Source organism: Amblyomma mixtum, chromosome 5 (genome assembly GCF_055824585.1).
Source record: "Amblyomma mixtum isolate Tamu chromosome 5, ASM5582458v1, whole genome shotgun sequence".
Taxonomy (NCBI): Eukaryota; Metazoa; Arthropoda; class Arachnida; order Ixodida; family Ixodidae; genus Amblyomma; species Amblyomma mixtum.
This window is the reverse complement of record NC_143016.1, coordinates 198637765-198653315: the sequence shown is the minus strand read 5'-3', so window position 1 is coordinate 198653315 and position 15551 is coordinate 198637765. Positions and strand designations below refer to the sequence as shown.

Below are 15551 nucleotides of genomic sequence, written 5' to 3'. Positions count from 1 at the left end.
CACTGCGCGAGGGGCAGTGGAACTAAGTCTTCAGCCATTACCCCAGTTTCTTTTTTGTTCACAAATATTCGTAGCATAATACCTGAACGCGATGACCTTTGCTCTGTTATTGATGCTTGCGATGCTGACATTGTATGTCTCCCTGAAACGTGGCTATCGGCGAAGATAAATAGCTGCGAACTTCTTACCTATAAAAACAAATATAACATTTATCGGTGCGACAGGAGTTCTAGATATGGCGGAGGCGTGCTTGTAGCTGTTACTGATACTGTTATGTCTTTTCCGATCCATTTTGTAAGCGCGTTGGAACTTGTCCTGGTCGAAATTCGCACATGCTCTAGGAAATTGATAGTGGGCGTTTGCTATCGTCCGCCGTCTACCTCCCCCACCTTTGTCAACGATCTTCATGATGTCATTCATATGATTACAGTCTGTTATCCGAGCAGTCTCTTTATTTTACTGGATGATTTTAATTTCCCCAACATAGTGTGGTCTAATGTGAGATCTTATTGTGAACCTTGTTTAAGTGCAACATGTTCTTGAATTTGTGCAGGGATTATAACTTATCCCGGCTTGTAACGTAGGCAACTCGAATTTCACCTACTGCGTCTAATATCGTCGATCTGATACTCACCACATCGCCTAATTTTTCCCAGCCCATATCATACTTGCCACGGTTAAGTGACCACCTACTCCTTCATTTTTCTTTGACCTGCGCAGTTCCCCATCAACGTAACCACAGTAAATTCATCCGTGATAACAAAAACGCTCACTTTGATGATATTAACCGTGGACTGTCTGTTTTTCTCCACCATTACTTACTAAGCTTTCATCATCGCTGCGTGAATGCTAACTGTAGCCTGTTTAAAGATAAAGTTGCTGCGCTCACTGAAAAATATGTTCCACGCTTATGTGTGGAACATATGTGTGGAAAAATATGTTCCATCACCTCTAACCGTCAATCACCATGGTTCACTAAATCGTTAAAATGGCTTTGTAATAAGAAAAAACGCATGTTCCGCTCTGCAAAACTAACCGGTTCCCAAGAACGTTGGACTGCTTATCAGGCCGCGGCCTTTGAATATAAAAGTGCGCTCAAGGATGCCAAAGATTTATTTTTCAATGACACATTACCTTCCCTTTTGATAAACAACCCTAGGCAATTTTGGAGCATAGTTAACAAAAAAGACAATGCATCCATCAGCCTTAAAGACTCCAGTGACGAGCTAATCCAACCTAATGAATGTGAAAATGTCTTAAAGAGTGTATTCGTTTCAGCTTTTTCCAAAAATCAGTGGTCTGTAACCCCTGCATACAACAGTGCTGACTTTTTACCGATGGATTCTATTTTCTTTGATCCTGCTGGAGTGGAAAAAATAATTGAAAAATAAAAGATTTCTTCATCACGTGGTGTTGATAACATTAGTTCTAAGTTCTTGATTAAAACCAAAGTGTACAGCGCAATAATACTTTCCCACCTATTTCAGCAATCTCTTGAAACAGCGTTCATGCCTGATGCCTGGAAGGTCGGGAAGGTGATTCCCTTGCATAAATCTGGTGATCAACATTCCTCGCATAATTATCGACCCATCTCACTTACCTGCATTCCGTGTAAAATTATGGAGCATGTTATTTACTCTCACCTTGCAACGTTCCTTGACTCTAATGCCTTTTTTACTGACAGTCAACATTGGTTTCGGAAGTGGTTTTCTTGCGAAACACAGCTTTTAACCTTCACACATGATATAAACTCATTCCTCGACAGGGGTTCCGTTGTCGGCTGCATATTCCTCGATTTTTCAAGGGCGTTTCACAAGGTCTCTCATCAACTGCTTTTTCTTTTAAATTTAGTAAACTTAACCTTGACCCTAACGTTCTTAGATGGCTGCATTCGTTTCTCAATAATCGTTCACAATTTGTCGCCGCTAATAACAACTCTTCTTTCACTTCTCCAGTTGGATCTGGAGTGCCACAAGGCTCTGTTCTAAAGCCTCTGCTTTTTCTTATATATATCAATGACTTACCTGACAATCTATGTTCAGCAATAAATCTTTTTGCTTATGACTGCGTCATATACCGCAAAATTAACAGTGACTCTGATATAGCTCTTCATCAATCGGATATTGATCATGCTCTTTCATGGACTAACACGTGGAACATGGAACTAAACATAAAAAAGTGCAAGTACATGCGGGCTTCTCGTCGTAACACCACATTGCCTTCATATCCTCTTATTAATTGCAGCCTTGAGGCTGTGCCTTTTTATAAATATTTAGGTGTCTTCATTTCCCATAATCTTTCTTGGATAATACACATAGATCATGTAAGTAACAACGCTAACTGCATGCTGGGCTACCTACGCCGTAACTTTAATCTTTCTTCTAGCTCCGTAAAACTGCTTCTCTACAAGTCGTTGGTTCGTAGTAAACTGGAATATGCTGCATCCATCTGGGACCCCTATCAATAGACACTAATATATCAACTCGAATCTATACAGAACCGTGCGGCCCATTTCATTCTCTCCAATTATCACCGTAACTCTAGTGTCAGTGCCGTGAAATCGAGCTTATCACTCCCACTGCTTTCGCAACGTAGAAATATAATCCGCCTTTGTCTATTCCATTAGATTTACTATGATAACCCCGTCCGTAAGAGAAAATTTATAACGCCACTTTGCTACGTTTCAGCTCGGATCGATCATCGTCATAAAGTTGGTATTCTTTCATGCCAAACAAACCACTTTTACAACTCATTCATCCCCAGCACATCGGCACAATGGAATCACCTTCCTCGATCGGTCGTCGAAATATGTGACCATTCTGTGTTTAAATCAGCTTTAACTAAGCTAATGATAACATATCACATGTAATTCTTGCGCACTGCCGTTTTTTCTTTTCAGCTCATGTGGTACTTCAAAAAGACCTGGTCCTTTTTTTTTCCTTCACAAATTCTGTTGTTTAAGGGCATAACTAAATATGTGCCCCAGTGTCTTCCTGCCATTCTCAACAACTTGCTCCTTGTGTTTTTTTTTCCGTGGTATGCTTTACTTTTATTCTTTGCTCATAATTTCGTGTTAATGACTTAATTTGTTTGACTGTATTTGCTGTAACCTACTCATTTGCGCGAGCCATATTTTTGTTCACATTTTATGTAACTAGTGACTGCTATTCTTTTCTCATTTTGTCTATTGTACCCCACTCCCCTCTGTAATGCCCTCGGGCCCTAAAGGTACTGAAATAAATGAATAAATAAATAAATAAATATGCAGAATGCATCAAAGACAAAAGAACAAAGCCAGACAGCCAGACACCGGAAAGCGGAATCAAGCAGGAAGAGTAGAACCACGCAGCTTCCGATAGGAAACGCGCTCCTCTATCCAAAAGGGATGTGGAAGGTGTACTGACACAGCGGTATACTGGCCTCTTGGTATTTGCCGCTTCAATGAAGAGAATTTATAACAGATCCGATATAGGTTTTATCTAATGTTGCTAAAAAATTATATGAGTCGCTAGTCTTCGCCATTGTTTCCACTGTGTGCGGCTACGAAGTCCCACCTCACTCGGCCTTCCCCGCCTGGAGAGAAAGGCATCGCATCGGACTCTGTGGAGAATGCATGGCGCCGAAAAACAGCACACGGGTAGTTTGAAGAGATCTCTCTGCATCGCAAAGACGCTTGGCCGGTTTAGCTAGGCGCGTAACGCGTACTGTGTACTACAGTATTCGCCAGGGACTCAATATTTTGAATAATTATTCAACGACAGAATAGTGTGCCAACGGAAAAGCGCGCTCATTTTTTGCACCACAGGAAATGGCTGCGTCTCACTGGTTTTTCATGGCCATCTTGTCAATCACCCGTCACGGAGCTGCACCGCCGAGACTGACGTCATCCACTCGATAGCAGAGGAGAAAAGATCATTTCTTTTAATTCCTCTGCGAAACCACGAGTTTCGGCCAACCAGCAACGCTACGAGAGCAGAAGATTTCCCCGCACTAGTCTTACAACCAAGTCGAAATGGATGCCATTTTAGGTGCCGCTATCGAAGCAGCAAGCGGCCAAGCGATCAGCACTAGCAATGTTAGGACGAATCCCGCTCCCGATTCCGACAACGAAGTTCCCGCAAAGAACTGCCCCTGCATTCAGCGACCTCATCCTACACAGCCTGCGATGCTTTTGAGGGCAGAGGCGGTGAGACTAAGAAAGTCCTGGCACCTAGGAGTAGGCAGCGTCTCTGTCACCACCGAGCCACAGTCAAAACTGATGTGTAGCGACTTGTACGTGCGGGCGCATTTAAATTCTGTAATATTTGTTCTCGTACAGCTGGTTATGTTACTCAACGTCTTTGCACTTTGACGAAGCGAATGCCACGTCGAGCGGTGCGTTTTCTGACGTGGAGGCGCGTTGAACATTGGCTATACACAGCTCTTTTTCCTTCTCACAGTTGCTCGCTGTTGCACGAACTTCGTCTGGGTAGCACATAGAGAAGCACATGGAGATCCTCTTTCGCTCCGCCCTTGTAAATCGAGGCGCATAACGAAACCATGCCGAACGCAGAGCCGCTAAGCACCCCAAAACATACCGAAACTCAGCTGGCCGCCAATTGCAGCTTTTCTTTCACTTCAAACATTCAGGTTGCCTTTGTTTCTGCCTTCCTCGTGTGATAAAAGTGCACTAGCAGCTTCAAAAGAAAATTTTTAAGCTTCAATATCGATCAAACACGTAACCTTCATGCATCTTTTTCAGCTTCAGAGATCTGTGGTGGATCTCGTATCTCGTATCTCGTATTTATCGCTTCGACTTTCCAGACTGGCTTGAGGTTCCAAAGTGCAAGAAACAGGGACAGAACACAAGCGCTTGTGTTCTGTCGAGTCCCTGTATTTTGCTGTATGGAACCTATTGTGAATTGCCCACTCGCTCAAACAATCACCCTTCTAGGAGACTGGCATGTGGCGGCGATGCCTTTATTTTAGTTCTTGCTCTTTTCTACCTTTCAAAAGGTTTCTTTTTTCAGAAAGAGCAGTGTTTTTGTCTTTAGGAGCAGGTATTCTATCGATACAAGCCAGCCTCAATTTCTCCTCACAGTCCCTTTAATATTCTTTGGCTCATTAGCTTCTCACCTAAGCTTGTGTTTCCTGAGGAAAAAAACTATGAGACGCATTCTGAAACTGCAAAATCTGCGTAAGACAAGTACATGAATTCGCGTCCGTGGTATTGAGTCCTTATTAATATTATTTTAGGAAACAAGCTGAAGGGTTTAAAGACAAACACGACGTCCTTTCTGTTCCTGATATCGAAGTTAATAAATCGCTCTGTTCCTTTCACCTGGCCGTATTTTAAACAAAATTGACCCGAACTGCTATTGCAAGTAGTGGCAGGAAATTCAATATCAAGGTGTAAGCTTATATAAAGGCCCCCTAAACACTAAGTTATGGAAGAAATTATAATCGTCTTACCAACAGCACTCTTAAAAAGCTGGCATTGGTAGTCCTGGGCATTCCTACTTCCAACAAGAAACTGAAATGCGGTATCCATTAACAATTTACCCGTCTTAGTACAAAGCTCTGTGGAACGAATGTACAGCTTTCTGCTGATGTATTCAGTGACAGTGTTTGTGAATATTGTTGAATGTTTGCGACATTGGTTTTCTTTGTTATTCGCCGTTTCAAAGCCCTAGTAATGAATAAAAAAAAATGAATATACGGCATGGTCGTGGTAAGTTTGGGCTGCGTCCTTTCTTCCAGTGGTTGAGCACTCGAGTGTGTCAGATCATGTAGCCCGAAATAAAGACGACACACAGCGCCTGTGCCTAGTCTATGTTCTTTCTTGTGGTTTGCATGGTTTGGCGCTTTTTTTTCTCCAATTTAAATTGTAGCAAATATCGGGAGTTTTTTAGACTGCGGCCGCAGAGTAGCCGCTTATTCTCGAAACCATGTCTCCCACAAAACTTCACGCAAGCACATAAGACAGGAAGGCGGGAACAAACATTCATGGGCACAATTCCGTCCAGAACTTCAGATCTCCTTCTATGAATCAATTCGGAAAGATGTCAAAGCGGCCTGCTTGAGGCAACCTTTGTCGGAGTGTGCTCATGCAAATTAGTTCTCAGCTCAAAATTGTCATATTCACGTAATATCCGAAAATGTCGACTGACCTCAAAAGTGTCATATTCACGTAATATCCGAAAATGTCAAAGACCCTAAGGGCAAAACAGTATTTCGACGGCTCTTCACGTCACAGCACCACCTTCGTTGAACAATGCTCAACAGCCATGTTTATCCAGGCGATGCTGGTCGCTGTGCTCGCTGCACCGCATCCCGGGTAATCGACTGGCATTCCATCCGTACGCCGCCTCTCACAGCAGCCGCCAAGCCTCGTCAACTGTCGGCACGCAACACGGAAATGCGTAGGCTTTTAAGCGCAGGCATTCTGATGCCCCTTTGGGTCAGGACCTCGTCTGCGTCGCACTACGCTCATGTTTATCCAGGTTAGTCACAGCGGCGCTCATTAGATAATGTTTTTCGCGTGGCAGTGCCGTGGCCCTCGGATTCCTTCAACCGCTTGCGAGTAGTACTGGCGTCCCTTCGGCGTTTTTTCCTACTCAGCGGCGGTATTCAAGGCAACCCCAGAGCTATGACCAACGCCCAGGAGGACACGCTTGACTACCTGGCTGACAATGTTGCACGTCTAGAAGCTGGTTACAGAAATATCCTCGAAACAGCTAAGAAGGTTTGAAGGTTTGAAGGTTTATTTCCGCAAATAGGTGTTGCGAGGACAGCCAGGGAAAAAGCTGTATAGACAGCTTGAGAGGTCCTGGCTTCCTCTTACAGTGCAGCATTGACGGCGGCGGAATAGGACATCAAACAAATAGTAAGAAAAAACTCGTATGTTCTGTACATAGAATGACACATGTACGTTCAGTAAGCAGTACATTCTGCTTGTAAAAGAAAAAAGAACTATATTAGGTCAAAGAGACTATAAAGGCAAACACAGGGAGGAGAAAATAAAGGACAGCAGAACTGACAGGTGCACTCAAAATGGTAATAGCAAGAAAAAAAAGAACTACACGAATATTTGGGGCAATTCTTTCAGAGAAATATTGGAGACATCAAGATTCTTGTGGCAGTACAACTGGTTCAGAAGTGTCGGTAAGGTATGCTGCAACATTTGTTTGCCATAGTTTGTACGGCATTTCTTAACATTCCAAGGCTCTGCTGCGCGGGTATCATACACAGTTCTGCTTTGCTCTAACCTAGCAAGTGTAAGTAAGAAGTCATCATTTTTCATTATGGCGAGTTTATATTTATAGCACAGCCTATAGTTATACATGGATTTCATTGGAATAACGTTGTGTCGGTGGAAAAGGCTCGCAGTGTGGAAGAAATACGGCACTTTACATGCAATGCGTATAATACGTTTTTGTAAGACAGTGAGTTTGTTAATATTTTCAGCTGTTGTTGTTGCCCACACCATACATCCGTAGCTGGCTATGAAAGAGAACAAAGAGTGATAAAGTAACATGTTGACTGAAATAGGAAAATTAAAGCAATGGCGGCGCATGATACCAACTGTTCTGGAAAGTTTCTGAACGACGTAATTAATATGGTCATTCCACGACATATCTGCTGCAAAGTAAACGCCCAGAGTTTTCCCAGACTGCACAAATTCTATTCTTCTTAAGAACGTTCTTAGTAACCACGTCACGCTTAAATCCGACCTGGAACAGGTAAGCAAACGTGTCTAAGAGCTAGGTAAAAAGGCTGCACGAATGTTAGAAAATTTACAGAATTTATTTATTTATTTATTCAGAATACCCCTAAAGGCCCTCGAGAGGGTATTGCATAATTGAAAAGTATAAAACAAAACCATAAATATAAAACAAACAAAAGCACAAATAAGACACTTTGCATGACATAAGTAAGCAAAAGAATCAAAAGAATGGCAGCGCTGCAAAGAACGAAGATTACTGCAGTATTAAAATTATATAAACAGAACACTAATGCAATGAATCATTTTAGTAACATACTGGAAAATTGCAGCGCAGCAGTAACAAGGACGAGACGAGGAGGACGCAAAACACAAGAGCTAGCAACTGTGTTTTATTGCTCTGAGCCGGCCTATATAAGAACTAGGTACAAAACAACAAAACAGAAACCAACACATCACCTCACGCATTCGTGGCACGATTATCGGAATTGTCTCCCGTTCCTCCAATCTTTCGTCCTATCATTGGCGTTCAGAAATGACATTTCTTTTTCACTAAGGCGCACAGAGGGGTTGCTGACACACTTATCTGCGTATTTTGATATTGCCAGAGCTTCTGCTATCAACCTTGTGGTGGTGTCCCGACACTTGCGAATAATAACCGTTCTTTCAAGGGCAGGGGTGCATCCCTCGCACTGGCTACAGTGTAAGGCGAGTTCACCTGAGTTTGGGTCCCTTAGGTTCCTTTTGTGCTCTTGTAGCCTTGTGTTCAGGCATCTCCCTGTTTGCCCTATATAAATGTTGCCGCACGACAGGGGAATTGAATATATCACATCTTTTTCGCAATCGACAAGACGCGGACGGTGCCTCGTCACGCAGTCGGGCTCACGTTCGGTGACAGAATTTACTCCTCTGCACAACTGATGCAGCTTCTTCGGGGCCGAGAAGAAAATATCAACCCCCGCTCTGTTTCCTATCCTTTTCAGTTTGTGTGATACCGCATGCAGGTATGGTATCACAGCTGCCTTCGTTCGACGTTCATTTGTGGTGGGCCCATTTCGCGATTGTTTCAGCATGCCCTCTGCAACATCAATTAGGAGATGCGCTGGATATCCGGCTTGCTCAAGACGACGCACTTGGCTTCGAAAGGCTTCTTCTTTACGGTGCCCACATGTCTTCTCAAGAGCGCTCACAAAGAACGACTTCGCAATGGCCCTCTTCACAAGCTTTGAGTGCGCTAAGGCATACGGGAGGGCTGGTTTGTTACCCCTCGGCTCACAGGCCCAGCAAACGTGTTCAGAGCCAAAGTACAGTCCTAAATCTAAGAACCTAATGTGGACGTTGGCTGGCCGCTCATGAGTCACCGCCAACGGTCGAAGTGTCGGGACACCACAACAAGGTTGATAGCAGAAGCTCTGGCAATATCAAAATACGCAGATAAGTGTGCCAGCAACCCCTCTGTGCGCCTTAGTGAAAAAGAAATGTCATTTCTGAACGCCAATGATAGGACGAAAGATTGGAGGAACGGGAGACAATTCCGATAATCGTGCCACGAATGCGTGAGGTGATGTGTTGGTTTCTGTTTTGTTGTTTTGTACCTAGTTCTTATATAGGCTGGCTCAGAGCAATAAAACACAGTTGTTAGTCAGCGCTTGTGTTTTGCGTCCTTCTCGTCTCGTCCTTGTTACTGCTGCGCTGCAATTTTCCAGTATGCAGAACCAACTAGCCAGTCACTATGTTTTAAGCAAAAAGGAAGCCATGAACAAATAAAGTAACAATGTATGCGAAGAGTTAAGCAGTACTTATTGAAGATATAAGTTTAAAATATTTATCAGGATCAGTGGTGGTTGCGATATGTGAAGGCAGAGTGTTCCAGTCAGATATTGTGCGTGGTAAGAAAGAATGCGCATAGTTAAATGTTCTGCACGTGAAACGCCTAACTTTAAAGGGATGGTCGCGGCGGTCAAAAATCGAAGGAGGCAAACAAAAAAAGTCGTTATGAAGTGATGGGTGATGATAAAGTTTATGAAAAATTGATAGTCGTGCAATTTTGCGGCGGAGACATAAATCCTGGAGACCTGCGCGTTTCTTTAAGGCTGTGATGCTGGTGTTACGTGAATAATCGTAGTAAATAAAACGAACGGCGCGGTTCTGCAAAGATTCAATGTTATTTATTAGGTAAGATTGGTAAGGGTCCCAAATAACCGAGAGACATTCAATTTTAGGTCGAATTAGAGTGGTATAGGCATGGGCACGGAGGTGAGGAACATGCTTTAGGTTATGTTTTAACGGACCTAATGACCGATTAGCAGATGCAAGCATAAGGTTAATATGGTGGTTCCATGCTAAGTCTGAATGAAGGTGAAGTCCTAGGTACTTATACGTGGTGACTAGCTCGAGTGAGCTATTATTTAAGGAGTATGCTGTTTGAATTTGAGACATTCGGTTAGTAAGACATCAATTTAGTTTCTGAATGATTAAGTTGCATAAGCCAGGTTGAGCACCATGCTGTTACTGAATCCAGGTCAGATTGAAGGGATTGGCAATCGGTGTTAGAATAAATTTTGCGATAAATTACACAATCATCAGCAAAAAGTCTGATATGGGAAGAAATGGAATCTGGTAAATCGTTGATAAATATTAGGAAAAGTAAGGGGCCAAGCACACTTCCTTGTGCGACGCCAGAGTGTACTTGGCTGAAAGACGAATTGCGGTTATTGACAGTTGTAAATTGAGACCTGGAAAAGAGAAAATCTATAACCCATGCAATGACAAGAGGGTGAATATTAAGCAGTGCTAGTTTCATTAATAACCGGTTGTGAGGTACTCTGTCGAAAGCTTTAGAAAAAATCAAGAAATATGGAGTCTACTTGAATGCCAGCATCAATCGATGAATGTATGTCTTGAATGAATCCGGCAAGTTGCGTTTCGCATGAGTAGCCTTTACGGAACCCATGTTGATATTTAAAGATAATTTTATGTTCTTCATGATAGTTAATTACCTGGAGTGAATTACGTGTGCAAGAAGTTTGCAAACAGTGCTAGTTAATGAAATGGGTCGGTAATTTAGTGGTGAGGAACGATCGCCAGACTTGAAAATTGGCACAACTTTAGCTAGACGCCAGTCCAGCGGAATCACGCCTGATGATAGAGAATGCAGGATAAAACTGACGACCTTGAAAATCGTCCCAGAAAGCCAAACGCAATTCTCTTTGGTATCACAGATTCTGACGAGTCTGAACACTGGGCAACCTCTGAACGACTAGTAACACAGTTGGAAAAATTTGGTGTCATGGGTTTTTCATCGCTAGGGCTCACACACTGGGCCATTTGTGCCGCCGCGGTGGCTCAGCGGTTATGGTGATCGGCTGCTGACCCGAAAGACGCGGGTTCGATCCCGGCCGCGGCGGCTGAATTTCTTTGGAGGAGAAATTGTACTGTACTGTGAGAAATTGCCCGTGTACTGTGCGAGGTTAGTGCACGTTAAAGAACCCCAGGTGGTCGAAATTTCCGGAGCCCTCCACTACGGCGTCTCTCATAGCCTTAGTCGCTTTGGGACGTTAAACCCCATAAACCAACCAACACTGGGCGATTTTTCGACTGTCAATGCCGTCCAATTGTTGATAACTTTTATAGCAAGAAGGACGTTGAAGCAGTGATTAGTAAGGGCTTCAAAGTAAAAGGCAAGAATTTCAGCGTTTCACGGCTTTACTACGAGGTCATCCGCGATAAGCGTAGCAAACTGTGGAAGTTTTCAAAAGCTATCAAAAAGTTGGATGTGGTTTAGCTGTGGTTAAACCTGGCAGAGTAGCGAGAGGTGCATACCCCTGGCTACGCTTACGTTTAAGTAAGACACACAGTTTGCGTAACAGCTTGAACTTTGTTGTCTATGCCAATGAAGACGCTCCGGTGGTCAGTAAAGTAGTGAGGCTTGCGCAAAACTCACGAGGAGGGTGGCGTCTGCGCCGCCGTGGGCGCAGCGGCGCGCACTTCAGCTCTGACGTCACTCCGCTTATGTGCGCAGCTGGCGGAGCGCGGTGCTCAGCGCGCAGCCACGCTGACCTCGCGAAGCGGCTGGCGTGGTGTAGCTCTCGCTACAAAAGGAGGGCGTCCTGTGTTCAACAAACTTTCTGTCAACCAAGCGTACCAATCGTGTCGTGTTCCTCGCACCACGAAATGACATTGCGCAGTCGCTTGGCAGTTCTACGCATTAACCTTCACCCCAGCGTTCATCTCTGCGTGTCAACAAAGTTTGCTTTTTCTACTGCAACATCCGAAGCGTTTTGCCGAAAAGCATCGCGCTTCCTTCGCTCATCGATTCCTGCTCAATATCACTGGTCACTGCAACGCGGCCTAATGATACCGACCTTGGCGATTGCGTTTCACTTCATGGATCCTTCTTTTTGCGGTCCGATGGGCGCTCTCCCAGAGAAGGTGGCGTGTGCTCGCGGTCAGAATAGAATTCATGTTTGTCGCAGTTACTTCGTTTCTCGGGTGCGCCTTGTTTTCAGTGAGGTGTGGCGCGACTAACATAATGATTGGTATTTTTTATCATCCCTCTGATCTAACATCCGCTTTTTCGAACGAATTTTATCGTATTCTGAATATGATCCTTGTGCGTTATCCTAACACTGTGTTGATCAATGTTTTGGTTGTTGACTTTCGAAACATTAGCTGGTCCTCATCAACAGCAATTGGCAAGAAAGCTCTTGCCTTTCTTCACTCCGGCCTTGGTTTATTTCCTTAACGTGGCTCGTTAACCTGCGTACGCGATCCACGCCCAGTTCAGCTAACTTTTTGTACCTAGTGTTGACTACAAATCGTGTCATTCGTTCCGACCTAAATCATCTGGACGGCCACTCAGATCGCGCCATTATAACTGGTCATCTTTCTTGCGCCCTAAATGAAAAAAAAATGAGAACCAAAGAAATTAGATGCTACATCAAAGGGGACTATGGCAGCAGTAATTCTAGACTGCAGCTGTTTTCTCTTGAATTTCTGGAAGATTTTTCTTCGCGTTATGTTCATACTTGAATTATTTTCCCACATACCCTCACTTACCTTGTCAATAATTTCCTTCCAGAAATCACAAAAAGAAAGAGAACAACTGTGCGCCATGCTTCAGTCAGCAACTTCCCACGCTTAATAGTAAAACGAAACGTTTTTAGAGGCAAGCCATTTCTAACGGTCTCTAAGCACGTGCGTCAAATATAAGCACTATCGAACGTCTCTCAAGTTAACTAGACGTCATTTTTTCAGCAAGGACTTATCATTTATGCTAGCCAATAATCTTCGGAGGAGTGTACGATGGGGGGCTAGTTGGTAATCCATGAACTAAGAACGAAAACCACGCAAAGGACCATACACACGGATGATGTAGACCGGACGAGTGCGGACTTGCAACTGTTTATTGAAACATATCTTCCTTCCATCACCAACCCTACGCATGCGCAACAAGCAATCTCTATCTAATCGAGATCAGGAACTTCAGTTCCTTCTTGTACAGATGGACCGAAGCCTCGCTTACACACTTTTCGGGCCCATATCTATCAATCTGCCAGGCTTCGATGACCTCACGGGTTTTCTGGTCTTTGGCCCTTCCGATTATCTTTGTACGCTCAAAGAGTGGCGTGCATTTATTGTCACACGAAAGACAGTGTTTTGGCAAATGCATGCCGCTGTGAGAGCCCAACGAATTTTTATGTTCTTGTAGGCGCTTAATAATGCAGCGTTCCGTTTTCACGCGTAAACTGAGCCGCAGCTAAGCGGGATTATACATTACTCCCATTCTACCGGACACAAACTTGATTTTGTGGTTAACACCACAACCTGCTTTTGTTCTCGAATCATTGTTAGTTAGCGCGTGCAAACGGGACAGCTTACAAGGCGCCGAAAAGATTTCCACACCGAATTTTCTTGCCACCCTCTTCAGGCCATGCGAGGTCTTATGTGCATAGGGCAGTACTTCAAACTTCCGCCTCTCACGAATGCCAGGTTCTCGAGCACTGAAGTTGGGATGAGGGTTTTCAACAGAGACCCGGCAGCGGCCTGCAGAAGCCACGAGGGAAACCCAGCAGAACTTAGGCGTGCGACTTGAGCGGAAAAGCTGAGTGAAACCTTGTGAAAACAGGACTTAAATAATGATGACCTCAAGCAGGATGAAGCAATTCCTCTCTTAATAAGCTTAGAGTGACAGGAGTCATAGGGTAAAAGGGCCTTTTTTGTTCTAGGCCTTTTTCTAGGGCCTTCTAGAGCCTTTCTAGGGCCTTTTTTGTTCTGTTCCAACCGACATCGAAAGGGTCCTCAGGAATTGACCTAAGTTCAGCCTGGAAGTACCGCTCAGCAAGCCTGAGCTTTTGGCTGCGGTTCACAGGATTGCTGACAAGGCAGAAGGGGAAGAGAAAGGATGCTGCCTTTCGAAAGGAGTCGATTCAGTGAGCAACACCTATCAGAAAAAGAAGGACTGCACTTCCCTGCTGAGGAGAGTGGCTGGCTCAATTTGTGATTCTGGACTATGGGTTCTTTTGTCCGACATAGAAGGCGGCTTCGTGGTCCTACCGCGGAAACTATTCGGGGAGAAGGCACTAACAGCGATCAACAAGAACTTCCGAGTTGCAGATGTGAAGCCGACGAAGGCGAAGGCCAAAGCGGTTGCGCTTTTAGATCATTTGAAGCTTGAGTGGATGAAGAATGAAGTGATGAGTAACAGGGTACATGTGCTCACTGTGTTCTTTAGTGCAAAGAGCCATAAGCTGGAATGCCCCTTTAGAGCAATCGTAACGGAGAGAGGAATCTGGCAGGCCGATACCTTCAAAGACACCTCAAGAGTCTGTCGCCTGAAGACTCCTACAAGAACACCAGCTCGGACAGAGTGGCGAAAATTTTCAAAGAGAGCATGCCAGGTGTTAATTACGGCTTCTCGGTCGACATTGAGGAGCTGTTTTACTCGGTTCCTCACAATGAACTGCTCATGGCGGTCAGGAACTGTATAGAGCGTTTGGGGGTTGTGGGGTTCCAAAATGCCTGCGGCATTTCGATAGGAGGTTTCATGGAACTGTTGAATGTGTACCTCTCCTCAACGCTAGTGAGTTTTGAGGATAAATTCTATGTGCAAAAACGAGGCATTTGTATAGGGTCGAGTGTGGCACCAGTTCTCACTGAAATATATTTAGCGGAAGTTGACTGTTCACTCTCACGGCTGCTAACTGACGACCGCATCGCGTGAGTTTTCCGATACGTAGACGACTTTTTAAAACTCTTAAAAATGAATCCCAATGACAACCCACAAGAGGTCACTAATGAAGTTTTAACGTCTTTTCAATCCAAGGCTTCCAGTTTGAATTTTACCGTAGAATTGCCTGAGAACTCTTGCGTACAGTTTCATTTCATTTCATTTTATTACCTTAAAGACCCCTCGCGGGGTATTACATAAGGGGTGGGATTAGCAGAAAAGGTACAAGACAAATGCTATTTGTGATCATGAACAAAAAATGTTGTTTAGATTGCTTGCAAATGATGAAGGACAGGTGATGTCGACGATATGCTGGGGAAGGCCGTTCCAATCTTTAGCTGCACGTGGGAAGAAGGAGGCTGAAAAAGTAACAGTTCGGGCACGTGGGCGAAAAACTTGAAGCGTGTGGCTAGTGCGGTGGGAAATGTATGATGCTGGCGTGATATAAGGGGCACGGTTAAGTGATGAGTAAAAGAACTTGTGGTACAGTGATAGCGTGGCTATGCGACGACGAACGGAAAGAGGCGATAGTGCTGATTTGGTTTTTAAGGCTGAAACACTGACGTCGTCGGAGTAGGAAGAATGAATGAACCTTGTAGCGCGGTTTTGAATGGCTTCTAG

The 15551-nt window shown here is 44.2% G+C and overlaps 1 pseudogene; it reads left to right on the top strand.

Annotated features, from left to right (window-relative positions):
* Positions 1-6628: 6628 nt before the first annotated feature.
* Positions 6629-15131, top strand: LOC149345403 (uncharacterized; annotated as a pseudogene).
* Positions 15132-15551: the final 420 nt, after the last annotated feature.